An 18299-nucleotide genomic window follows, 5' to 3' on the forward strand; every position below is an offset into this window, starting at 1 on the left:
TTTGTGCTCCTTGTGCACTGTACTCTTATTTCTGTGGTGGTGTAATCCATAGGTATCAATGAGCTGCCATTTCCTGTTGTGGACAAAAACTTTACAAGCTACACTAACTTCAGGGTGAAGAGGAGTGTTTCTTAAGGGCCAGACTGCCCATTGCGTGCTGAGTTTTGAGTTTCTTCAGCAGCAAGATACACATTGCTGTCTGAAAGGCTGCTGGTGAAGGTGTAATGGAGGTATATAGCCTGTTAGAACAGCTCACCAAGCAGCCAGTTCCAGGGTCAGGTGGAGGGGAAATGAGCCACCTTTATGCCATGCTTCCTGCTGCCTGCAAAGTGCCTCTAAGCCTCAAGGAACATTTATTGTCCAACCTGTGGTTTCCATACTGCTTAAAGTAGCAGGTTTGGGAGCAGTGATGGTTCTTCATCAGGTTCTTTGACCAGGCATTGGAACAGGCTGCCCAGGGCAGGGCTGGAGACACCGTCCCTGCAAGTGTTCAGACACCGTGGAGACGAGGCCTCAGTGCCAAGGGTTAGTGGTGGCCTTGGCAGCACTGGGGAACGGTTGGACTTGACGATATTAAAGGTCTTTTCCAACCCAATTGATTGCATGGTTCTGTTCTATGATTCATTCCCTGAGATACATAGTTGGCAGGTGCTGCAAAGCATTGGCTGTGCCATCAAGGTAAGCAAGTTTTGCTTGTCAGGTTTATTCCTCTCCCAATACAAATGGACTGTATCAGTGAAAGACTGCAGGTAGCAAAGGTGGTGCTTTGAAGGCATGTCTGAGAGCTGAGCTCAGTGCCCTTTAATGTGGGAAGCAGGGCAAGGACTGGAAAGTAAAGAATACTGTAAAACCACGGGAAATTCCCAGTAAGAGAGCAGGGAATCCTACTAGTCAGCATGGATTGCAAAACTGATGAGCAGGTAGATGTTCCAGGCTGATGGCTGTGTCTTCCTCAGGTCATTTGAGGAGCAATCAGTGAGGAAACAGAACTTCCTATTTGGCTACTTTTGTTTGATGAATTTCTCAAGCTCTTTTATTGGTTTATAGTGTTTTTATTGCAGTAAACACTTAGCTGAGTGGAACAGCAATTGTAGCATGGTTACTAAGACCTTGTGGAAGATTATAGACCACAATTAGATCCAACATTTTATTTTGAATGGTGTATATGCAAACCGTGTTGATGCTCAAAGAGTTATTATGGTCTTGCCTCCACTGCTGATAGTCTGCTAAACTGGAACACTGAAATTCAGTCAAGTCCTTCGAAATAATGATATTGGAGGAAAACCCTAAGAAGATCTACTCCTGTGCTTGTCTTTTTCCTTCGACCTTTGAGTTTTAATGTTATTCATGAATTCAATTTCCATTCTACTCTTATCGTAAGAAGGTCTTTAAAATAAGACCTGCTCCTCCCATCTTTTCTCATGGCTGGGACTTAGGAGTTGTCACTGCTGCTAGCTCTGAAAACAAGAAGGAACTGAAATTCATTTTCCTTTTAATTATGTAAATGGATTTCATGCTGGTTTCATGTTGTAGCCTGGACTTTAATTTTATTCTTTCCTTTGCCTAACGCTACATCCTTTCAGACAGTAAAACTGCATGTTGAACTAGGAAGCTGAGATCTGTAAGGCAGATCCTGTATGCAATCCTGTAAGGCAAGGTTTTGCCCACCAGATGTGACGAGAGTGCAGTGATGCAGTGCAGTGTTTTGAGATGCATTTGAAAGGTTTTAGGAGCAGGCCAGAACTTGCAGAGTTTTCAGTGCAGCTCAGTGATGGGGCTGTATCTGGTGGACTGGGATTTGCTTGGGCCTTAAGGTTACATAGTGCTCTCTATACTACCAGCGTGGTAGGATATACCTACTACATGCATGGTGCAGTTTGTGCTACCCAAAGGCACACACTACTGGTTTTCAAATGGACACTTTATAAAAATCTGCTCTCCATCCTCTCCTGTATCATTTTTCCAGTGTCAGTAGCGTGACCCAGGGAGCACAGATGTACCTGGCACTGCATTGGGAACATGCTCCTTAAAATATTGAGGCAAGCTGAAATGCTTGGTGGCTGCACACAAGCTGCATTGAATGTGTCCTGTTTGTTCTGGCTATGCTAACCCTTTGACAGCACAGAGTTCAAATCAAAACCTGCTTTTTCTCCCTCCCTGGTTGCCTGGCAACCTCCTTCCTCTTATTAGCATATGATTTCTATTCCTTTTTTTATTTATCAGTACAGTGTTACACACTCTGCTCCCTGCCCTGTGTTGTCGCCTTTGAGAAGAGCAGAATTTGTGCCTTTATATGAGTATGTGATTTGGCAAAGAAATCAAACATTTGGGATTAGGAAACCTTTGGCCATAAATGGCTTTATCAGAAGCTCAGAGGGTGGTGTTTGTGTGGGCATGTTATTTAAAGCCTTTTCATTTTCATTTGCTGTCATTTGTATACCAAGGGCAGAATTCTTCTGGAAGATGAGCACAGCATAGATCTCTGGTGTCTTTACATGTGCAGAGCCTCAGTTTGTGAAATGTGCCAGCAGAGGCTGGATATACAGATCTTGGTGGGCATTTTGTCATCTCCGTGTGTATGCAGTTCAAACACAATGCCATCATTCAAAATGTAAATATAACAAAATCAGATACATCCAGGTCAAATTGGGACTGGGAAGGAAGCAGGTAAAGAAGTATGTGGAGGAAATGAACTAAATGTTCTGGGTTTCTTATTTCTAATAAGCATTATAATAACAACAACAACATTTTGCCTTCAAATTGGCCATATTTCTTCGATGAAATAACAGGTGATTCAGACTGGGTCTTAAGTTTAAATTCCTTTTTTTCTGTTCATAGACAACTGTAAGAAATACTGGAGTCTTTGTTGTTGCAGATGGCAAAGAACATAGGATTCATGTGGGCAAGGTTCTTTAAATATCATGAGAAAAAATCAACAGCCACATAAAAAATTAGAAGACACAGAAAGAATGAAATGGCAAAGCAAGTATATTTGGGGACTGCTTAGATCAAGATGTGTATAGGATTTTTTTCTTAATATTATCCAAAATCATAAGCTGTCACCCAGTTAAGTCGCAGTAGAATCCCCATTCTCAGCACAGACTGACACTAGAGTTTTCCTTGCATGCAGGAAGAATGCAAGAATCTCTTTGTGAAGCAATTCCAATATGTACTTTGTCCCTCAGACATCACTGCATAACCTTCCCTAACTGCTTTACAACAGAAGAGGGGTTTATTCCCCTTGGAAAGGTATCATCTGGATGACTAGCATGTCTATGTCAAACCCGTGAGTGTATTTGTGAAGGCTTAGTGTTAGTGGAGGTTCCACAGCGGTAGGCCTTAGCCAAAGGCATCAGATGTTTCAATTCCCTCAGGTATGAGTGTATGAGCACACATTGTGAGTGGTGGGAGGTGACTTACTCCATCTCATAGTTGTAGAATTTCAACCTTAGTTGCTCAGACTAAGAAACTAGACGGGGAGGGGGGAATACATCCATACTTCTGTGTAATCTCAGAACAAATAACCTCCTTTTTCAACATCCTTATTTTCTTATGCTGTAACTGAGTTAGGCAATTTCACTTATGAACTCTTATGAAACATCTGATCTCTTTGCCATGGTCAGAGGTGCCTCACTAAGCCAACATGGAGTTTTCAGTGGGTTTAGCTCTTGCAGAGACATCACCGTTTGAAATTAGGGCAAGCCCACCTACAGAGTGTTTTGGTTTTAATAATGCTTCCTGTATTTATACATATAGTTTCAGAAAGTGTTATTAGTGTGTGTGATGTTGGTGTTTTATTTGTAAATTTAAAGTGGTAGAACACAATGAAGTTCTGGAAATGCCAAACCTTTCATCTGTGCTCAAGCCAAAGTTCAGTTTTGTTTTCAGTATGACATTTGCTACCTGAAGTGTTACAAGTGACTTGACCTTAAAATTACGTTGATTTTAATTCATTGAAAGGGTTGGCCTTTCCAGTTCAACTTGACACCAATGGGGCAGATGGGACAAGGCAGACATGCATGCCTGTGACTTCATGTGAAAGCCAATTAAAAACATATCTAGGTGATGAATCTAAGTATTTCCATTTTGATGGGATGGTAGGCATCAGTTAAAGGCAATCATGGTGCATTCTGACATTTTAATTTTGGGTTCAAAACCAATTATAGATGTAATTAAAAAGAGTAGTGTCCAGGCAGCCAAACTGTCTGATTTATATGTCTTGCTGGTGTTTGCAGGTTGTTTTTAATACAGGTACCTGTGCACACCACTTGGAGGCTGTAGAAATGTGGTGAAAAAATGGTTTATATTTATTATGGAGATTAGACTTTGTGCCGCTTTCAGATAGGTTTTGCGGTACCTAAGTTATTTATTAACATATTGCTGATGGGTCTTTGTTGTGTTTCTCTTAGCTATGCTGTGTTTCTCTTAGCTATGCTCTGAGAGGCCTTATTTCAATTGAAGCTGCCTCTTTTGGAATGAGCTGTGCTAGCCAGGGTTTTCTTGGTCAACAGAACATTTGACCAGCTTGGAGGGAATGAAGCATGCTGCTTTATAGGAGGTGCATCGCTGAAATTTGAGCTACTCTTTCTCAAGATGGAGATGTTTGATTGTGCTGTGTGTTCTACCCAGCCTTGGGAGAGCTCCTCGTATTGCCCAGCTGTATCTCCATCAGTTGATGGAGGAATGATAATATTATGCTCTGAAGGGAGCTCTTTGCAGCCTTGAGGTGAAAGGATGCAAGGCAGGATGCCTCTTCATGGGTGATGAGAATTAGACTAAGAAATATGTGGAGGGGTTTAGTGAGAAGGAGAAATAGAACAGGCACTGCAAAGAGCAAACAAGTGAAACAGGTGATCTTAAGGTCCTTTCCAACCCTAACCATTCCATGGTTCTGTTGCTGAATTTAACAATCACAGCATTATCCTTTACTGTTAGGATCTATACTAGCACGTTAACTCATCAGGAAATGCTTGGTTTTGCCTTGATTGTGAAGTGCATCCTCTGAAACCCAAGTCTGTTCTGCTCTTAACAACAAGCTGCTTCCCTTGCAGGCATATGTAGCATCCGTGCAAAACTCATGTGTGAAAGTAGGTAGAAGTGTTAGAATAGGTTACTAAAAATGTAGATCCATCATGTGAGTAAAAGAAGCTTGGAAGTATAAAAAGAGGTTTTACACCTGGAAGTTATTATGGTTATTTAGATTGCACAAGAATAATAACCAATTGTTTTTGAAGATGTATGACACATTTATGAAAAACCTTGAAGGATAAATGGATCTTTTTAGTATGCTACTTCCACAAAGGGCTCCATGAATAAAATAATAGTGAGAGAACTCTCAGTGGATGCTGAATGCTGCTAATTGATGAAATTATTACTTATTACGCTGCAACTGAACTCTGCTTCGAAACAGTATGATTTTTGGGGAATGACAGCTGAAATGGAAGGGGCTTTGTATTGAAAGTGAATAGTGATAATTTCTTGATATCTTGGAAATGAAGGATATTTCAATGACAGTTAAAACTGAGAAAAGTGACTTTTTTATTTTAAGTGCTCGGAATAGTACTATGAAAATAAACCCAAGTTTTTTGAAATCATTAAAGTAGACTTAATGCGGCTTTATGAGGCATTTTAAAAACAATTGTAAGTGTTCTTATTTCTAATAAAGCAGCCAGTTATTTATGTCAGCAGTTTTCATGTTATGTCACATGTTAAGGTTACAAATGAGATTTGGGAAGTAAGGTGTAACCATTGCATTTAGGAAAACTGATTGTAAATGAAATCAGCATTGAAGAAGTACTCTATGTCTTACTACTTAGGGCAAAAATGGGAATGAGTCCCAAGTTTGCCTTTGGTTTTGTAGTGTCAAAATGAAAGCCTGCCGTCCTCGGTGTGTCATTTTAGCTCTTACGGAATGTTACCAGTAATTGGTATGAGGATCTGTATGCAAACTATCACATGTAGTGTAATATTTTGGGATATAACTCCAAGTGAATACAAGATCTGATTTCAGCCTTAACAAATCTGTTCAGCAGCACTAGAGGTCTATCTCCCTCTCTGTTAACCTCTGCAGTCTTCAGAGCCTGAGGACAAAGGAAGCTTGTGAAATTCCACTCACACACTTGCATTTGTGTGCTAAGAGAGGAACACAAGATGGGACATTACAGGTTGTTCCCAGAGTTGTTCTGCTTCCATTTGAAAGCTGTGTTGGATATTGCCCTTTTTTCAGTTCCAATTGAAAACACAATGTTTTCAAGGTTTTGGTAAGCTCGTGCATAGCTCTTCAAAACAGATGGGATAGTGACAAAAAAGTTAGGAGGCAAAAAAATATTCCAGCAAGATAACCACAGCAGAAGCTGATGCAGAAATGAATACAGAACAGACTCCACCCCCCCCCCCCAAAAAAAAAAAAATATATTGTCTCAAATTTACAGTCTGAGTAAAATGTCAGCAGTTGGCAATACTACAGATTGCTGAAGGGCCAATTCCTCTTTGTTAGGATACGATAAGAATTGTTTTTTAGGATATTTGTTCTGAAGTATATCAAAGTAGTTTGCAGGATGCCAAACCTTGGCCCCAGGTGAGCAGATAAGATTGATTTATGAACCCCAGGAAGTATTCAGCACAAATGCAAAGTTAGCTCATTTTGAACTCCCATCAGAATGTTCTCTATGCAGTTAATCAGTGAGTCCTTGATGAAGTTAAGTAGTCTTGAGGGATGGGTCAGAAGTCTCTCAGTGCTGCAGCAGTGTTGTCATGCTTCTCTGATTTGCTTTTGTGATCTTAGATGAACACCTAATCAGCTCAACTTCATCCAGGTTTGCCTTCCATCGAAGTCAGTGGGCAGGAGGACTTCTCTTTCCAGGGAAACTCCAGTAACCATTTAACTGTTAGGCGAAAGTGTTGCTCCTGTAGTTTCCTGTGACTCTTCCCCCTTTCTTCCCCATGTTTCGCATGGAAGCTAGGAAACTTGTGCATTTGAGTTAAGCATTTAAACTCAGGCAGAGTTTCAGGGTGAGAACCATCGTCCTAGAGGATGCACAAAGGCTGCCAAGTGGTGTGCAAGTCCACGAGCACAAGAGGGAATGGATTCAGATTTAAACAGGGGCAGTTCAGGTTGGATATAAGGCAGAAGCTCTTCCCTGTGAGAGTGCTGAGGTGCTGGCACACGATGCCCAGGGAATATGTGGCTGCCCCATCCCTGGCAGTGTTCAAGGCCAGGTTGGACAGAGCCTTGGGTGACCTGCTCTAGTGTGAGGTGTCCCTGCCTGTGGCAGGGGGCTGGAACTGGATGATCTTAAGGTCCTTTCCAACCCAGACCAGTCTGGAATCCTAGGAACCACTGTGTCTATGTGGTTGTGTACCTCTTGTTTAGTTAGTGTTTTGTGATACCCAGCTGGAGGGTCCTGCTTGGCTGTCTGGCAGCTGTGGATCTCTTCCTCATTGCTGACTTGGACATGGATCTTCCACTGCTGGAATCAGCCCTTGCTTACAAAACTTACTGTCTGTGAATGTTTGTCTTTGCTTATGAAAAGTGAGCAAATAATACCTCAAAGAAATGCTGACCTCAAGTCAAGTTGAAGGAGGTAAAGACCAAATCTGCATTGTATTACTGGTTTTTCTGGCATGTTTCTGAAGGTGTCAGCTGGAGATGAGCAGGAAGATAGTTAAAGCACTTAGGTGTAGGGTATATGTAGGGTACTTTTCTTTTGCATCATTCTAGTATAAAGAATGTTCTTGTTACTCTGCAGTATTTGCTGCTGCTCATGTCAAACCACAAATAAAGGGATTTTGATCCAAGTTTTGGTTAATGTTTCCATCCTAATTGAATTATGGCTTTTGCGGCTTGTATCTTCTACTCTAGGAAAGAGACCTTTGTCCTCTCAGCAAGATGGGAATTTAATTTCTGTAGAAGTCCAATACTTATTTTTTTTTTGCCCCTTGGAATTCCAGGCTTTAGGATCATTACAGTAGAATTATAGGAGAACTACTTAACTCTAGTTTTAGAAAACTTTACAAATGATAACAATAGTAACTCTTCCCTGTTTAGAGGTCTGAGAGCAGAAATGCAATTTGGCTTAATAAGTAAAAGAGTTGGAAAATAATGCTGCTACATGTACACCCTTTATAAAGTGTTTTAAAAATAAGTGTTCTATATAAGCATGTGACAAAGTGTGATAGATCAGATTCCAAATGTTTGCTGGCACGTTTTCAGGTTGGGCAGCCTAATCTGATTATCCTATTTATTTTTGAGAGTATTACTTCTGCCTCATGCCCACACATTTCTAGAATCCCAGACTGGTTTGAGTTGGAAAGGACCCTAAGGTCATCCAGTTCCAATTCCTGCCACGGGCAGGGACACCTTCCACTAGAGCAGGGTGCTCCAAGCCCCTGTGTCCAACCTGGCCTTGAACACTGCCAGGGATGGGGCAGCCACAGCTTCTCTGGGCACCCTGTGCCAGTGCTTCAGCACCCTCACAGGGAAGAGCTTCTGCCTTAGATCTAACCTGCACTTCCCCTGTTTCAGTGTGAACCCATCACCCCTTGTCCTGTCGCTACAGTCCCTGATGAAGAGCCCCTCTCCAGCATCCTTGTAGCCCCCTTCAGACACTGGAAGCTGCTCTGAGGTCTCCATGCAGCCTATTTTAGCAGTAATTCAGCACTATTTAATGCCAGTAAGGTTTAAAAATAAAAATTATTTAATAAGAGTAATTGCTTTGTCTTCCCCATTATCACTGTGTGTGTGTCATCTTTAACCCTTGTGATGCCCTATGTGTTTATGGAATGTCACATTTCTTTGCTTAAGGGTGTCGACATCGGATGACTTTGTGCTTCTGCCGAAGAAGATATGTTAAAAGGCAAAGGAGAAATCCTCATATCTTTGTTATTTTTTCAATTATCAGACATTTAAGAATATTTTAACACTTCATAGCTTCATGTATCAAACCCTTCCTCTTTATAGCATAGAGTCAACAAATCCTTCATGTTTCCATTTTCCTTCTACATGCCGATTTTCCTTTTTGATGAGAGTGCTCTGATGTCTACACAGACTCCCTAGAAATCGATAGTTTCATTGTGAGCTGTGTATTTTACCGGTGTCTTAAACAGTCACTACTGAAATCTTTTGGTACGAGTTTGCACATTGATTGCACATAGGTAAGTTCGCTTGTTGCTTCTTAATGTTGCTGCAGGTTTTTAAAGTTGAGTTGGCACGTTCTTGGAACAGATACCAACATTCACGTGTGTTTCGAGCACTGAATGTACTGGAACTTTTGGATGCAGATTGCCACTCTCATCCTTACATTTCAGGTTCATTTATTGGACTTTGAAAATCACCTTTTAACAAAGTTTCCAGAACATTGCTGCGCTCAGCTAAAATTAGTTCCGCTGATTTTGCCAATGATTAAACTTAAAGCAGTAATAGCTGCTAATGCTGATTTGTCTCCTATGATCAAAAAAGCCAGTAGAGCATTCACTTTTCATTAAGTGACATGTCTCTAATGCAAGTTTGGGTTTTGGTTAAGCAAAACTCCACAACTGAGGGTTCACTTGGGATGTTCAGTTATGGGGATACAGTGGCCTAGTTTTGGCAGTAAGTTTGTTTCCAAAGGCAATTGAGCTTGCTTCCTTTTTCAGTCTGTTTATCTTCTTGCAGGAAAATAGAAGTGAGATATAAATATATGTGTATGGTAATGATCTTTTTTTGCTATGAGATATTAATTAAATGACTGTCTATATGAGTGAGCAGTTACAAATGTTATTTAGTATTCCTCCTGTAGCAGAGCAATTTGATGCACAAGTGATCAAGGCAGACATAAATATTACAGCGAGGAAGCCAAAAGCTTCTGTTATACCTGTGATGCAAATCTAAATATTTTTTAAAGCTTTAAGTTCTGATTTGTAAAGAAGGAAGATATTTTTATTGCTAAGATGAGTAAAGATAACTTTAGAGTGTAGGGGGTTTCACAGACTCTGGAGACCACGTGTGTGCTTACTTTTGAAGTAACAGCAGTCATCATGCTAAGAATCAAGGCTGTGACATGAATTGCTCTATTTCTTTGCACTTAGCCAATTGGTTGAATGATTAAAGAATGTCCAGTTAGAGAGAAAATGCACTAAACTGTTAAATATAAGTGTAGAGGATAGCTGCACCGAATGTTAAACCCTTCAATTTCTAAAGGCTGAAAATGAATTCATATTGCAGTCAACAAAATGAATACATAACAGTGAATTCAACTTGGAGTAGATCCATGAGAGCTGTGCTTTGCCTTCTATGAATTTACTATATTAACCCTCATATCGTTTGATGTAAAATACTGTTTGCAGTGCAAAAACGTGATCTTATCACAGATTAGGGTGTTCCTGGAGAAGCCTCAGACCTGGGAACTTCATCTTATGGTACAGTGGAATTTGAGCCTGCTTTCAGCTTTGTGGCTTTTAATGTATATATGCTTGTGTTAAATACATGAATAACTCGTTGAATGCTGGGATGCTATTTGGATACTTAGGCACAGAGAGTATTTGCTTTGTTTTTTCCTGTGAGGGTCGAGGTGCTTCTGCAGAGATTAGTTGTGTCAAAAAGTTTCATGCAGAGTTTCCAGCAGCGTCATTTACCACCCAGAGCTCTTCCAACGGAGAAGAGTGGTTTGTGTCTGTGGGAAGCAAGTAACACTCTTAGTTTTCTATTGTAATAAACCTCTTGGAATTTACAGTAACACCTAGCAGAAGTGCGTTGCTGAGGTAGAGACTTCAAGCTCAATCTGAAAGTTAACGTGTTAGGAAAGCAGGATTGTGTAATTTTGCTATTTTGTTAATCTTTAATCCTTTAACTTTGCTTCTATAACAAAGTGCATGAGGAATACCGCAGCTTTGTTAATACACACATATTTGTAACCAAGACTTGCATGGCTTTTGTGGGAGTGTTCTTTTTGTTAACAGACAATATTTACATACGGCAGGGGAATCTGAAGACCGTGAAAGTCTGTAATGGTTAAACTGGTTTGGAAACCTCACTTCCTAAGTATCTAGTAACAGATGTAGGACTACACCTCTGAGATGCTGGTATACTATGGTATTATTACAATATAAAGAATAGTCTTACTCTCATTAGAGGAGGAGTGCAAGAAGCTGGAAAGGGGTTTGTTCTGAGATAAAAGCAGGCTGGCTTAGGGGGAAAGCTAAAATTACGTGGAAGATGAAGATGTAGTATTTAAGTGCTGTGCTGAAGGCAGGGAGCTGTCAGTGTGCAGCTAGATGATGTTTACCACAAGATCATCTATTGGCCTTTGAATTCTTGTTCTTTATGAATGGCTTATATGGCTCAGAGGAGAAATAAGTCTTGTGACTAAAAGTTGAATCTTTTCCCAGGTATGTTTCATCTCCCCCCTTGCTCATGTGCACACCAGGATTCGGGGTCAGGCCTGTCGGCTTCTCGGCCACTGTCTCACAGGAGGCTGCAGCTGTGGTGCTCCTCTGGCATGTTTCCTCGTCCCCTCACAGAAATAGAGCCACATCTTCCAACCCTTTGGGCCTTGAGGACTTTGTTTTGAAGATACCATAATAATGTAAAGTGCCAGTTCTTGGGCATGGACACAGGGGGTCACTTGAAGAGTTTATCCTTTCTGAGAGAGGTGAGAGGCTTGTGGCTTGTCACTCTGTGATAAACTGAGATTGAAGCAGGTTTGCAGTCAGCTTGTCACTTTGCTCACATGTGCAGCTCTTTGTCTCAGTAACAGAAAACATATCTGGTGATACACAAAGTAATCCTTTGAGGGTTTCCCTTCTGAGTCCCGTGCTGTCTGGGATCCTTTCTAGTTCTAGAATTGGATTCTCCAAAGGCTGACCACGCTATTCCCCTGACATCTGTGGTTGTTTCACATTACATCGAGTTTTCTCTATCCTTCATTGCCTCTCAAAGCAGGCCTAAACTCCTGTGAAAGCAGTCTGCTCCTTTTTGAAATGTTTTGGGTGAATTCCTAGGATGTGTTACCAGCCAGCTTATATAAATTGCTTGTAAGGGTTCTCATCAGTTCAGCTTTTCAGTAAGGAAATGCTCATTTGATACAAGGAGCTATTCTACCATATATGAGGGAGAAATCCAAAATTTCCCATATTCTTTCTATGCTAAGCAATAACACAGGCCTGGCTTCTGGAAAACAAAACACTAGAGGTATTGTTTTGAGATCTTGTGTATCTTTTAGTGCCACAAACTCCCCCAGGACTAGAACTTGCTTATTTGGTAATGAAGCTTCCACTTGCAATAGTTTGTAACTTTACGTGGTGTTTGAAGTGCTGCATCTAACTGCTAATGCTTTACGCAGCAGAGTGAATGCAAGGGGTAAAATGTGAATTAGGCAATTCAGGTAAGGTATTAATAGAAAGTACTCATGCCTTAGTCATCTTTTCCTTAACTGAGATGATTGTTAAACAAAGTCATTACTCTGGGTCAGCTAATCTCATGAAAACAAATACTTGGAGATTGAGATCTTTGGTCTTTGACTGACTAACAATAATAAAATTAGCTTCACGTTCAGATGTACTAGAAAATACCAGGGGAAAAAAAACACCCGGTACTTGTTTCTGTCAGTAAATGAACACTTGCATAGCTTTGAAATGAATTGTTTAGTGTGCTCATTACCCTTAGAAAAAATAAATACGTTCTCATTATATTCACTTGGTGAACATATGTATCTTGCAATGCATTTAATGTTACTTGCTGTGAGGGAGATTACAACTCTTTTTAAGGAAATTGGGTAGATTAATGGAATGGGGTGGGTTAATAGCTCTCCACATGGATTCCCTGGCATGCCCAGCCTACTCCTGGATTTTAATTGATGTATATGAAAGCGTTTAGCTGAGGATGCTCTGTGAAGGAGCTGGAATTAGGCAGGATCTAACCTGTGTACTGCAGGGACTGTAGATGTGCTGTACACTAAACCCAAGTGAGTAACACATGGGATGACATTTTATGCCCATAATCATAGTCTGCATGTGAAGAATTGCATTTTAGCAACTGTGCTGCAGCTCTGTGTGTGTTGAGCTGTGGTGATCAGGTGTTTTGGGGCTGCTCATAAGAAACTTCCCCAATAAGCCAGAGAAAGTGGACAGAATTCATGGAAAGAGCAAAATATTGCTTTGTCTTATTAAGAAGCCTGTGCAGTTTTAATGCCACAGCCTGTGGCAGAGCATGAAGAGGGGTTTTCTGATCCTTATTCTGGCTTTGAATTACTGGTAGCAAAGATAGACTTATATAGAACCACAGAATGAACCTAGTTGGAAAAGACCTTCAAGATCATCAAGTCCAACCATTACCCCAGGACTGCAAAGGCCACCACTAAATCGTGTCCCATGAGGATTACAAAGGATTAAATACTCCTGGTGTAACTCACTGGTTTCAGTAGAGTTCTTCCAAGAAAAGCTTTCAAAATTTGGAATAATGTAATCTATTTTACTAAGACAGTGTGAGACCTGCAGGACTTTTTGGTGACTGCTTGAATTTACTGCAGTCCCACCTTTTCCTTAACGCTATGCCCCCTCTGCCTATCGTGTCCTGTCCTCACCCCACAGCTCTGGTTAGTTTTGGAGCACTTCTAATAAGCACAGTGCTTCCATAACTTCGTATTTTGTATTGATGAATGTGCATTTAATTAAAAATGGGATTTAATTGCAATAGCTGCTTCTGATTTCAGCTAAACCGGTGACTATGAGATGGGAATGAGCTGGGTGTGATGCTTTTAATGGAATTAAAAAGGCAATGACATTTCTATACCAGGAATTTCTGTCGGATCCCTGTAGAGCGTGTGCCAAGCCTGGCTTGATTTACCAGAAACTGTCATTTCAGAAACAGGGCTTCCAACTGCAGGATGTGTCCTACCCCAAATGGCTGCCTTGGAATCACGTATTTTGAATAATACTAATTCAAGTTCTTGATGAATTCCTCACTGTTATAATAAGACATGCTGGTTCAAAACTTTCACAGCTTTTTCATTAATAGATGATGGTGAAGGTTAGAGCTAGTATTTTATTTTTTGTGGAGACTTTTTAATCACAGCTTTTAATGTAGAAGTTGAGCAATAAACAACTAATGAATAGCTTATCCCAGGTTTATTCTCAGAAGCTATGTTACTGTGTTGGCGCAGCTCAACATAACCGTTTAGCACTAAAGTCTCAAGATTTAAAAGCAGTAGCTATCAGACTGAGAACAACTGGCATCTGTGCATTACATATGAGTAGGATATATTTTAGGGATACATTTTAGGATGATGTTTTAGCATAGGTTTAAAATCTAATAAACAACTTGGGTTTAGAGTTCTGCATTACTGTATGGAGATCTTCAGTCATCAAGTATCTGAAGGAGGCTCCAAGGATGCTGGAAAGGGACTCTTCATCAGGGACTATAGTGATAGGACAAGGGGTGATGGGTTCACACTGAAACAGGGGAAGTGCAGGTTAGATCTAGGGCAGAAGCTCTTCCCTGTGAGGGTGCTGAGGTGCTGGCACAGGGTGCCCAGAGAAGCTGTGGCTGCCCCATCCCTGGCAGTGTTCAAGGCCAGGTTGGACACAGGGGCTTGGAGCAAGCTGCTCTAGTGTGAGGTGTCCCTGCCCGTGGTAGGGGTTGGAACTGGATGAGCTTTAAGGTCCTTTCCGATGCAAACCTGTCTGGTTCTTGAAACCTAAATCAATAGATGTTAGTAAAAATGAATACATCCTCTTATAGGGGAGGGTGTGTTCAGGAATTAAACTATTATTTAAAATTTTTTTAGCTTATAATAATCTTTGTCTTTTAAAAGACATAATAGAAACCATTGTCAAGGGTTATTATTAAAGGAATTCCTTAAGGAAGTCATATTTGAGGGAGTCATTGCAATATGTATTGAGTCGTCTTCTGTAGGTGTGGACCGCTTGGCTTTCCTCCCAAAATGAAGTATTCAGATTGATATGGAATTAATTCCTATGGAAATATCGACAGGATAATACTTTAGTGGGGCCCATAATCATCAGTGTTGTGCAAAGTTGCAGGCTTAACTCTGAACTTACATGTTGTGCAGCAATGCCACAAGTGTGCACCCAATGTGGGCTGAATATGCTTCTATCTACTTACTCATACCTTTGGTTTTTTCTCCATCAACATAGTATCTAAATAGATTTCTACAAAAATACATGATATTCTGATTTGCAGCCATTAAAGATAATAGATTTGTACCTACTTTATTTTTAATGACATGAATCTGGCCATTTATATAAAACAATATATAATGTATAGGTTTTCCTTTACTATACAAATAGTATATTAATTTGAAATCCAAAGCTCATACAGCTCTGAGAAGTGATGTATTATGTACCCACCTCCTTCACTGGGGAACTTGAGTCTTGCCCTTTCAACATTTGGAGAAATCAAACAACAGCTCATCTGGCAAGAAGGAGAATTTATGTATCAGAATAAGCATTCTGGGGCTGGGACCAGCAGGACCACAGATGCCCAGATAATGCACCTCACTGCTGAGGCTGGGTGTCTCAGGATTCTTTTCTTGCATGTCCAAGGTGGTTTATGTGTATTTAGCTGAGTGCCTGCATTAAGTGTTAATTGCAAAAGTCCCCCTGGAACTTTCTCCTCAGTAATTTTCCACTTCCTGGCTGACCTACCTGAATGTATTTGTTACATTTCCTAAATGTCTGAGTAGCCTAAGCTGTGGAAAACCATCAAGGGAACTGAAATGAATAGGAAGAAAGCACCCTCACTAATTTCCTTTTCTGACAGCTTAACTTAAACCATTTACATTACATTCCCATTTAGGCAGTTAACTTCTGAGTGGTTCTTAAAACTCCAGGGACTTGGAGCTAGAACAGCCACCTTGTTCAGCAATCCAAGATTTAGGCAGATAGTGTATTAGGTAGTGGGAATATAAGGAAGTTTGATATAGTATATGTGCTTTTGTGTGCTCTGTGCCAGTATTGTTTGAGATTTAATTCTGGGACATGCTGCGCCACATAGTCCTTTTGGATTTCTGCAACTGTCGCACTTGGAGCCATGCTCCTGCTGCAGAATTCCAACAGGAGCAAACATATGGGGATTCTTCCGTCCTTGGCTTGCCCTGCCATTTGTTCCATGGTTTAAACCAACTGGTGCTGTACCCAGTGGAGTACATCTGTTGCAGTTTATTACTAGAAATTTGCAATTCATTTCACTTTGCTACAGTAATTATAATATTCATGGCCAAGGGTACTGCATGAAGCAATTACAAAAGAGAATAGGCAGAATCTTGCTTGAGTGTATGTGTGATTCAGGACCTCCTGCTTGGTTTGGGTGCTTTGGTTACTCACCAGCCTGTCACCAATGAGTCAGACGTGCTCTGACAGTTCAGTTTGATCATCCTGAGAAATTAAGGTAGCAACTGAGATGCTGTGACATCCCTGATGTGAATGTCCCTGCTCTGTTTTAATTAAGAATGAGAGAAATTAGCATAAACCACTGGTGAATGTATTTGGTTGCTACATCTGGGGAACACCCAGAAATGGAGCAGAGTCTTTGCTGCTGAATTCCAGAAGCACGTCTGATAACACCCTCAAACTCTTCCTGATAACATTAACAGCACGTAGGCAGCAAAATAGTCTATACCTTTTGGAGTGTTGTACCCTATTTATATATGTCCAATGTCTCTACATGCTTCAGGCAAGCTGGGAGTTACTCCATTGGGCTCTGTTGTTATTTGCAGGTAGAAGTTTGAAGTTGGTGAGATTTCTGTTTTGTGGGAATAATTGTTGAGTCCCGATTAGAAAGTGACCCCTTTGGATAAATAAAAGTCCCTCAAAACATCAACACCATAAAATCTTAACCAACAAGTTACTTCTTTATCATTATCACCCACTCACGCAGACATTTGAAATATGGAAGCATCTTGATCTAATATTCATAAGCCCATCATATTCATCATGTTCAGTCTCCATTTCTGTAAGTCAGTCTCGCACATCTTTCACATATAGTAACAGAATAAGAACAGCCTATTCACCACAGTAGAGAAGTGTAGTGCTAAAGTCAATTTGTTTTAAAGGAAAACTTACAAAACCAATTCCAAGAGTTACAACCAACACTGTGCCTGGTTTGGTTCTCCATCACAGCTCGAAGTCTGAGTCTGTCACTTGCCCGCTGTTCACACTCACCCTTTGAATCAAATGAGGTCAGTTTTGCTGTGGAAAGCTGTCATTTACCTGATTTAAGGAAGAAGTTGGATTCCAAAATGCTGATTTGATTTTTCTTGTTATACTAGTGCCATGAAAAGACATCACAAGCTTCATTCTGCCTGTATCGTCAGCCCATTGCTGTCACTTAAAAATACAGCTATATTCCCAAGATTTCATAGGATCACAGAATCCCAGACTGGTTTGTGTTGGAAGGGACCTTAAAGCTCATCCAGTTCCAGCCCCCTGCCACGGAAACCTCACATTAGACCACTCCAAGCCCTATCCGAGCCTGGCCTTGAACACTGCCAGGGATGGGGCAGCCACAGCTTCTCTGAGCACCCTGTGCCAGCGCCTCAGCACCCTCACAGGGAAGAGCTTCTGCCTTAGATCTAACCTGAACTTCCCTTGGTTCAGTGTGAACCCATCAACCCTTGTCCTATTGCTGCAGTCCCTGATGAAGAGTCCCTCTCCAGCATCCCTGTAGGCCCCCTCAGACACTGGAAGCTGCTCTGAGGTCTCCACGCAGCTTCTCTTCTCCAGGCTGAACAGCACCAACTTTCTCAGCCTGTCTCCATACAGGAGCTGCTCCAGTCTCTCATCATCCTCATGGCCTCCTCTGGACTTGCTCCAACAGCTCCATGTTCTTCCTATGTTGAGGACACCAGCAATGCACACAGTTGTTTGTGTCCTTGTGAATAAATTATTGTAAGAGAATGAAGTTAACCCATCAGCTCACTGGGTGTTGAAGGAGATTCTTTTTTTCAAGGGGAAGTCAGATTTTATACCGAAATGATGAAACATCCAGAAATAACAGAGATCCTTTAACATATTTTTGCTTGTTTTGCTTTGCGAGTGTTCCTGGCAGTGATATGATGCAGCAGAATTATATGTTTCTATATACTGTGAATAACAAACATCTGGCAGTGGATACCATTATCATGGCTACTACATTAGAATTCTGTTTTCTAGCACTCCTAGAAATGTCTTTAAATATTCATCACCTAAGTGGTGTGGACAAGACAGATCTGAACATATTAGTATGAAGTTGGGCTATAATGTTGCTTAATTGTGTTTTGGTTTGGCATAGCACTATTAATAAGTGTGTGAGGTGTTGTGAAAGAGGC

The 18299-nt window shown here is 40.9% G+C and overlaps 1 protein-coding gene across 2 annotated transcripts in view; it reads left to right on the forward strand.

Annotated features, from left to right (window-relative positions):
- The window catches only part of DPYD (dihydropyrimidine dehydrogenase), a 361213-nt gene that overhangs the window by 4223 nt on the left and 338691 nt on the right, over nucleotides 1-18299 (forward strand). The gene's annotated exons all lie outside the window — the stretch shown is intronic.

Source organism: Neopsephotus bourkii, unplaced genomic scaffold, assembly GCF_033783945.1.
Source record: "Neopsephotus bourkii isolate Nb327-2 ecotype Australia unplaced genomic scaffold, CSIRO-AGI_Nbou_v1 NB_1768, whole genome shotgun sequence".
In the NCBI taxonomy this organism is placed as follows: Eukaryota; Metazoa; Chordata; class Aves; order Psittaciformes; family Psittacidae; genus Neopsephotus; species Neopsephotus bourkii.